The following is a 9,357-nucleotide window of genomic DNA, read 5'->3' on the forward strand; positions in this document are numbered from 1 at the left end:
AGACGTCACGGCGACGGAGATATCGACGTCACCGCGTGCGGAAATGGCTGGGCCTCCTTATGTAAACAGAGATGGCAGCGCCCTATTGCCATTAGCCACGGTAGCGGCTAAACTTCCAAACTTCAATGGACAAGGTAAATGGGAAGATTTTTTCACTCAATTCGAGTTGTTGGCTAGAGCCGGGAGGTGGTCTGACGAGACGAAAGGGTTACAGCTTGCCCTGAGCCTGGCAGAGGAGGCGTCGGAATGCCTGCTAACGCTAGCCCCGGACGAGAGGGGCGACTACGGTGCGCTAGTGGAGGCATTGGGGGGCCGTTTCGGCAGCGATGCACAGCCCAACATGCTGCGGATTGAACTGAGTAACAAAAAGAGACTTCAGGGGGAATCATTAAAGCCGTTGGCAAGTGGTATTCTGAGCCTGACCAGGCGGGCTTATGCAACTATGCTGATTGGGGTGCAAGACGAGCTGGCACGGGACAGTTTTATTAGAACGCTCTCCCCAACCGAACTGGGTAAGCATGTTCAGATGTCGGACCCAGCATCTCTGCGGGCTGCAGTGGAGATAGCCAGGAAGAGGGAGCTGATCTGGGGTGAGGGAGTGAGAGTGGAGGTTGCCAGTCAACCAGAGGTGAGAGCAGCGGCGGCCGGGGTGCCGGGGGTCACCAAACCAGAGTGGGTCGACGAGTTGGGCGGGTTAGTCAAGACCGCTTCGCTTGTCATTGAGAGGGGATCCAGACAACATCGCAGTGTCAGCTCAACTCCCATTGTCTGCTGGGGTTGTGGCCAGCCTGGCCACATTCAGCGGGAGTGTGGCAGATTCTCCCATCACCAGGGAAACGACAGCGGGTTCTCGCGCAGGGGGCAGTGCAGGCCCACCCTTCCGCCCCCGAACCCACAGTAAGCAGAAGAGGTACCCACCAGCGCAGGCAAGAGGGTGGGGACCTGCTTCCCCAGGGTGTAGCTGCCACCGTGTTTCCTAGTCCGGTAGTTGTGGTGGGACGTACCACCATTGGGGACTTCTGCAATGTCATCGTCAAGGTAGAGGGGGTGGAATGTTTGGCCCTGGTCGACACGGGCTCTACAGTAACCCTGGTGAGACCAGACATACTACCTGTTGGGGTGCGGGTGGAGCCGACCCTTGTCCAGCTACGGACTGTCACAGGAGAGCTAGCCCCATGTTAGGGAAGTGTCGGTTGTCTGTGACTGTGGGGGGGAGAACTGTGGGGTGTCCGGTGTGGGTAGCAGCGGTACAGGACCCCTGTATACTGGGAATGGACTTTTTGAAAAACTGTGGGGCTCAGTTGGATTTAGCTTCGGGCACTTTGAGGCTGTCGGGGGGGACACAGTGGGAATGTCGCCTTCGGGAGGGCCAGCAGGGGGCAGGGCTGTCCCTCCGTCTTCCTCCAAGCTTGCCGAAACTCCACTGGTCGTCCCGGCTGCTCCCTTGGTCGTTGTGCCATCCCAGCAGCTGTCTCCGGCGGCAACGACCTTCACTCCCCATAATGGTGCAAGCACAGGCAGCCCAGTAGCCCAAAACACACTGGCTCCTTCACCCCATCAGCCCGACGGGGGGAAGGAGGAAGTTATCGACGCCGTTGAGGCTGTGTGGCTGAAAAACTGTCAAGGTCTGGATGAGAGACAACAGCGACAGTTAAAGCAGCTGCTGTTTGACTTTAAAGATAGCTTCACTTGGGGGGAAGATGAGGTAGGGCAAACGCACCTGGTTCAGCACGACATCGACACTGGGGACAACCAACCCATTAAAATTCGGCCCCGTCGCATTCCCCTTGCCAAGAGGGAAGCAGCAGCCACAGCTATTGCTGACATGTTGCGGGCTGATTTCATTGAGCCGTCAGATAGCCCATGGTCCGCGCCGGTCGTCATGGTGCCTAAGAAAGGGGGTAAACTTAGGTTTTGTGCGGACTACAGGGGCCTAAATTCTGTCACCACTAAAGACTCTTACCCCATACCGAGGATCGATGAGTCGCTAGACCACGTGAGAGGGTCCTCGTGGTTCTCCTCCCTTGATCTGCGCAGTGGCTACTGGCAGGTGCCCCTCTCGCCTGGGGCATGTGAAAAAACTGCCTTCTCCACGGATAGGGGCCATTGGCAGTTCAAGGTGCTGTGCTTCGGGCTTTGTAATGCTCCTGCCACCTTTGAGAGGCTCATGGACAGAGTGCTGGCGGGGGTTCCGAGAGACAAGTGTGTTGTGTACCTAGACGACATATTGGTGCACGGCACATCGTTTGAGGGGGCACTGGGGGCACTTAGGCGAGAGCTGGAGAGGATCTCGGGGGCGGGGCTAAAATTACACCCGGAAAAGTGCCATTTCATGCAAAGGGAGGTGGCGTTCCTGGGTCATCAGCTGGGTGGTGAGGGCATCGGCACGAGTGGAGGCTGTGAGGGGGTGGCCAGTTCCAAGGGGGAAAAAATAGGTTAAGAGCTTCCTGGGTCTGGCATCCTACTATCGTAGGTTTGTGAAAGGGTTTGCGGGGATAGCAGCTCCTTTGAACCACCTTCTCAAGAAGGACACTGTTTTTCAGTGGACCGAAGAGCACCAGCGGGCGTTTGAGGCCCTCAAACGTGCCCTGGTGGAGGCCCCTGTCCTGTCCTCACCAGACCCGAACCGTCCGTTTATCCTGGACACAGACGCTACCAATGAGGGCTTGGGGGCTGTGCTGGCTCAGCGTGGTTCTGACGGGGAGCACATAGTAGCTTATTACAGCAGAACTTTTGATAAGGCTGAAAAATGCTACTGCGTGACAAGGAGAGCTTTTGGCTGTCGTGGCAGCAGTACGCCATTTCAAGTACTACCTGGGGGGCCTGCCGTTTGTGGTGCGGACGGATCACTCCGCCTTGCAGTGGCTTCTCTCCTTCAAGGAGCCAGAGGGTCAGATCGGCCGCTGGTTGGAGGAGCTGCAACCCTACGACTTCCAGGTGGAGCACAGGGCCGGCCTTCGCCACAGCAATGCAGACGCCTTGTCCCGCCGCCCGTGTGCTGAGGACGGCTGTGGGTACTGCGCCAAACGGGTGGAGCGAGAGAGGGAACTGTGCATGGAGGAGGGAGTCACCGCCACGGTGAGTCAGCTGAGGGTGACAGAGTGCCCTGAGCTTGAGGCTGTGGACGTCGGGGAGTGGAGGCGTCGCCAGGAGGAGGACGCAGAGCTGCGTCCTGTGCTGGGGTGGGTGGAAGAGAGAAGACGACCGCCATGGGGGGAAGTAGCCCCTCTATCACCAGTCACCAAAGGACTGTGGGCTAAATTCTCAGTCCTTAGAGTGGCTGAGGGAGTGCTCCAGAGGGGGTGGAAAAAGCCAGCTACTGGAGAAATTACGTGGCAGGTAGTGGTTCCCAAAAGGCTGCAAGGGAGCGTGTTACAGCAGCTTCACGGGGGAGTAGGCGCAGGGCATTTTGGGGTCTCCAAAACGTTAAAGCGCGTACGTAAAGGCTTCTATTGGGCCAGGCACAGGAGGGATGTGGAGGACTTTTGCAGGCAGTGCGACGAGTGTGCTGCTAAGAAAGGACCTCCAGGTCAGTCACACGCCCTCCTACAACAATTCCCAGTAGGGGAGCCCATGGAGAGACTGGGGGTAGACATAGTTGGACCGTTTCCAACCACAGACAGCGGTAACAGGTGGATTCTAACTGCTATGGACTACTTCACCAAGTGGCCAGAGGCTTACGCTCTCCCAGACCAGGAGGCAGAAACAGTAGCTGATGCGTTGGTAGGGGGAATAATCAGTCGGCTTGGGGTGCCACAGTCTATACACAGCGACCAGGGGAGAAACTTTGAGTCACGGGTGTTCTCAGAGTTGTGTAGACGGTTAGGCGCGGAGAAGACGCGCACTACTCCGCTTCACCCCCAGAGTGATGGGCTGGTGGAAAGATTTAACAGAACATTAGCACAACAGATGGCTATCGTTACCTCAAAACACCAGAGAGATTGGGACACCCACTTACCGTTTATTCTTATGGCATGTAGGTCGGCTGTTCAAGAATCGACTGCGTGCTCCCCAGCGCTACTAATGTTAGGTCGTGAGTTGCGCACCCCAGCCGAACTGACGTTTGGCCACCCTCCTGATAACGACGACGGGGTTTTGCCTGGCCCGAACTATGTTCGTCGTCTGCAGAACCGGTTAGAAGCGGCTCACACCTTCGCAAGAGAGCAACTCGAGAATGCAGGAATGCGCCAAAAGCGCCACTATGACTCACGCGCTAGGGGGAGGCACTTTGGAGCGGGAGAATGCGTGTGGCTTCACAACCCCACGCGCAAGAAGGGGCAGTGCCCAAAGCTGGACAGTGCCTGGGTGGGGCCGTGCCTGGTGATAGAGAGAGTGGGGGAGGTGACGTACCGGGTGGAGGTCCCCCCACGGAGCAGGAAGGTGGTGGTCCACCGGGACTGATTGGCGCCCTACAAAGGGAGGAAAAAGGTAGGGAATGGAAGTGAGGACTCTGATGTGAGCACACAGGGACAGTCTAGCGAGGAGACTCTAGCGCAACCTGAGCCTGGGACGGGGGCTGCCTCTTCGGAGGGCGCTGGAAATGACATTGGGGCAGATGAGTGTTCTGGGGGTCCACCAGTGCGAGTCAAGGGGAGGCACAAGAGACTGATGCGACCTCCGGGTCGTTTTAAGGATTTTGTTTTGTAACCCTAGGGGCTAGGGTTTAGAAAGGGGGGGGCTATGTAATGACCCGGTATTGTGTTCTGTGTTCGTGGGTGTGTTATCGTTCTCATGGGTGCTAGCAGGGGTTAAATATGCCAGGACAGATGGAAAGGTTGGGGGGGTATGATGGGTAATCCCGCGGGGTTTTGGAATGCTTAAATAGGGGTTACGGTCTCATCTCTCTCTCTTCTGTTCGGGACCCTTAACTTGACATGTTATATTTGTGTACGTTCGAGGTTTAGCGACGTGGGCTGTGGCCTGAACAATAGCCCATTCAGGAATAAACCTGTGTTCTGCCTGTACACCTGGTGCCCATCTCTCTTTTACTTTATGACCCAGCTGGGTCATTACAATATCATACATTTTTCAAAATTGTAACATTGTACGAATTGCAATTCGTAACATATTGTAAAAATTGCAATTCGTAACATATCATAAGAATTGTAATTAGTAACATATCATACGAAATGGATGATGGACATCCACAAATTGCTACATACCATACGAAACGTAACATATCATACTCAAAGTAGTGTTCCGGATTTACGTTTACTATGTTACATCTACCCCTGAGTCCAGGTTGGCTATACAGGACCAGCCCCTGGACACCTGGTTGCCATTAGCAACATTAATTCCTCTCACTTGAAATGTTGCAGTCTTTCTTTTAGTCTTTTGGGAAATCCTTAGTGAAAAAAAACAGCTTTTATAAAACACCAAATGATACACAAAAGGCATTTTCTAATTTATGAATTATGTTTACATTTACTGATAAATGTAATTCAATTTAAAGTTGGGGACTTCACCACAACTGGCAACCCCGCTGGAGAGAGCTCTCTGGGAAGCGAACGGACCATAGAGAAACTATTTATTTGTTTTGGTATGATTTTATTTAATTTTTCCAAACAATATTAACATACACAGACAAAAGACAGACCCACACAAACATCAATGACATCACCCCTGCCCAGACCCACATGCTCCCACCACCTCCATCTCCAGCACCTGCAAGACTCCATTCCACATGACCTCAAACTGTGCCACTCTTCCCTTCTCTGTCTCCCATACCCTTTCAATATTCTAATAATAATGCATTTGATCCTTCCACCATCCCAACAATGGAGGATCACTTGATTTCCATAGCGAATCTCAAAGTTAAGTTCCTCCCATAAACTCTAATGAGGAACAGCTTATATTTCCCTCCCCTTGCCCACAACATCCATTCCCTTTGAAATGTTCTAAAATAGCTGGTGATTTCCCCATGCAGGACTTGTTCCAAATGGTAGCATAATAAATAAGCAGTGCATTAAAGTTGGATGGACTTAGGTCATTTAAGAACTGAAAGCTGTGGTAAATTTAGGCTCTGAGACTTTGGCAGTGCATCTTTTCTTCTCTAAACTGTATATATTATTACTGTAGGCCAACACAGAGTCAAGTTGTGTAATTATGATAAAGTATAATTACAATGCATTATAACCTCTTTACATGATTCACATTTAGCCCACAGTCGTTTTTCCAACCGCTCAGCTCATTGACGACATGGATTGAACATGTCACGCCCTGACCTTGAGAACCCTGTTATTCTCTAGGTAGTTTGGTCAGGGTGTGAATGTTGACATTCTAGTTATTGTATTTCTATGTTGGCCGGGTGTGGTTCCCAATCAGAGGCAGCTGTAGATCGTTGTCATTTTGCCTACCTTTAGTTGTGGGATCTTGTTTCTGTTTAGGCTTGTTTGATGTGTAGCCTTTAGAACTTCACGTTACGTTGCTTTCATTATTTTGTCAAGTGTTTATTATTTAATTAAACATGTACACATACCACGCTGCACCTTGGTCTGATCCTTCTATCAACGAACGTGACAGAAGATCCCACCACCAACGGACCAAGCAGTGTGCCCAGGAGGAGCAAACACCCTGGACACAGGTGGGGAAGACACTTTGGTCTTGGGAGGAGATTTTTGCTGGTAAAGGACCCTGGGCGAAGGAAGAAGCCCAGGCAGGAGAGGATCAACGGTGCCGACGGCGAAGGAAGCCCGAGAGACAGCCACAAGATAATTTTTTGGGGGGGCACACAGGGTGGTTGGCGGAGCCAGGGGGCAGACCAGAGCCAACTACCTGCACTCACTGTAAGGAGCGTGTGTTCATTGAGGAACCAGGTTATGCGGAGATACGCACTGTGTCGCCAGTGCGCCTTCACAGCCCAGTGCGTCCTGTGCCAGCGCCCCGCACGTGCCGTGCGAAAGTGGGCATCCAGCCAGGACGGGTTGTGCCGGGTCAACGCTCCTGGTCTCCAGTACGCCTCCTCGGTCCAGTATATCCTGCGCCAGCCCTACGCACTGTGTCGCCAGTGCGCATTCACAGCCCAGTGCGCCCTGTGCCAGCGCCCCGCACGTGCCGTGCGAAAGTGGGCATCCAGCCAGGACGGGTTGTGCCAGCTTTACGCTCCAGACCTCCAGTGCGCCTCCACGGTCCAGTATATCCTGCGCCGGTTCTACGCACTGTGTCACCAGTGCGCCTCCCCAGCCCGGTACGGCCCGTACCTGCTCCTCGCATCAAACCAGTGGTGCGTGTCGCCAGCCCGGTACGCCCCCGTACCTGCTCCCCACACCAAACCAGTGTTGCGTGTATCCAGTCCTGTACGGCCTGTACCTGCTTCCCGCACTAAACCAGTGGTGCGTGTCGCCAGCCCGGTACGCCCCGTACCTGCTCCCCGCACCAAACCAGTGGTGCGTGTCGCCAGCCCGGTACGCCCCGTACCTGCTCCCCGTACCAAACCAGTGGTGCGTGTATCCAGTCCTGTACGCCCCGTACCTGCTCCACACACCAAACCAGTGGTGCGTGTATCCAGTACAGGACGGCCTGTACCTGCTCCCCGCACCAAACCAGTGATGATCCATGGCACGAAGCCTCCAGGGATGATCCATGGCACGAAGCCTCCTGTGATGATCCATGGCACGAAGCCTCCAGTGAAGATCCATGGCATGAAGCCTCCAGTGACGATCCATGGCACGAAGCCTCCTGCGACGGTCTGCAGTCCAGAGGCTCCTGCGACGGTCTGCAGTCCAGAGGCTCCAGCGACGGTCTGCAGTCCAGAGCCTCCAGCGACGGTCTGCAGTCCAGAGCCTCCAACGACGGTCTGCAGTCCAGAGCCTCCAGTGACGGTCAGCTACTCCACTCCACACTAAACCAGTGGTGCGTGTCGCCAGCCCGGTACGCCCCGTACCTGCTCCCCGCACCAAACCAGTGGTGCGTGTCGCCAGCCCGGTACACCCCGTACCTGCTTCCCGTACCAAACCAGTGGTGCGTGTATCCAGTCCTGTACGCCCCGTACCCGCTCCCCACACCAAACCAGTGATGATCCATGGCACGAAGCCTCCAGTGATGATCCATGGCACGAAGCCTCCAGGGATGATCCATGGCACGAAGCCTCCTGTGATGATCCATGGCACGAAGCCTCCAGTGATGATCCATGGCATGAATCCTCCAGTGACGATCCATGGCACGAAGCCTCCTGCGACGGTCTGCAGTCCAGAGCCTCCAGCGACGGTCTGCAGTCCAGAGCCTCCAGCGACGGTCTGCAGTCCAGAGCCTCCAGCGACGGTCAGCTGCTCCAGTCCAATGCCAGAGCAGTCCGCTCCACCGGTGCCTAGTCCAGCTCCAGTCAGCTGCTCCACTCCAGTGCCAGAGCAGTCCGCTCCACCGGTGCTAAGTCCAGCTCCGGTTAGCTGCTCCAGTCCAATGCCAGAGCAGTCCGCTCCACCGGTGCCTAGTCCAGCTCCGGTCAGCTGCTCCACTCCAGTGCCAGAGCAGTCTGCTCCACCGGTGCTAAGTCCAGCTCCGGTTAGCTGCTCCAGTCCAATGCCAGAGCAGTCCGCTCCACCGGTGCCTAGTCCAGCTCCGGTCAGCTGCTCCACTCCAGTGCCAGAGCAGTCCGCTCCACCGGTGCCCAGTCCAGCTCCGGTTAGCTGATCCAGTTCAATACCAGAGCAGTCCGCTCCACCGGTGCCCAGTCCAGCTCCGGTCAGCTGCTCCAGTCCAGAGCCAGAGCAGTCCGCCACACCAGGGTCCAGACAGGACTTGGTGCATCGCCGGAGGACTGCAGGTCCAGGCCCAGACGTCAGCCCCTCTCCAGGGTCGGGGCCTCCCACACCAGGGTCCAGACAGGGCTTGGTGCATCGTGGGAGGAAGGAGAGGAGAAGCATCGCGCCGAGGTCCAGACCAGACCAGGGGTGCAACGGGGAGGCAGAAAGGGAGAGGACGTCACGCCCGGAGTCGCCACCGAGGCTAAATGCCCACCCGGACCCTCCCCTATTGAGTCAGGTTTTTGCGGCCGGAGTCCGCACCTTTTGATGTGGACCATCTCGTGGTCCACATCAAACACAGCTTTACATCCACTGAACCAAGACCATCTTAAACTGAGGTATGTAGGGCAAACGCACGCACGCACGCACACACACACACACACACACACACACACAGACACTCCCTATGCTCCGCTGACCAGCGTAAATGTTTTATAGAGGAAATGAAAGGAAACTATCAGTCTCCTGACAATGAGTTCTATTCGCCAGCACTAAATCTGAGCAAGAACTGGGGATGTCAGCACAGACACACAAACACAAACACACACACACACATAAAAGACCCTGAGTAAAACATGAGAAGTGCAGATGGTGTGAGTGTGATTTATGTGTGGTG

The sequence above is a fragment of the Coregonus lavaretus genome (assembly GCF_964263955.1).
Source record: "Coregonus lavaretus genome assembly, chromosome: 5".
In the NCBI taxonomy this organism is placed as follows: domain Eukaryota; kingdom Metazoa; phylum Chordata; class Actinopteri; order Salmoniformes; family Salmonidae; genus Coregonus; species Coregonus lavaretus.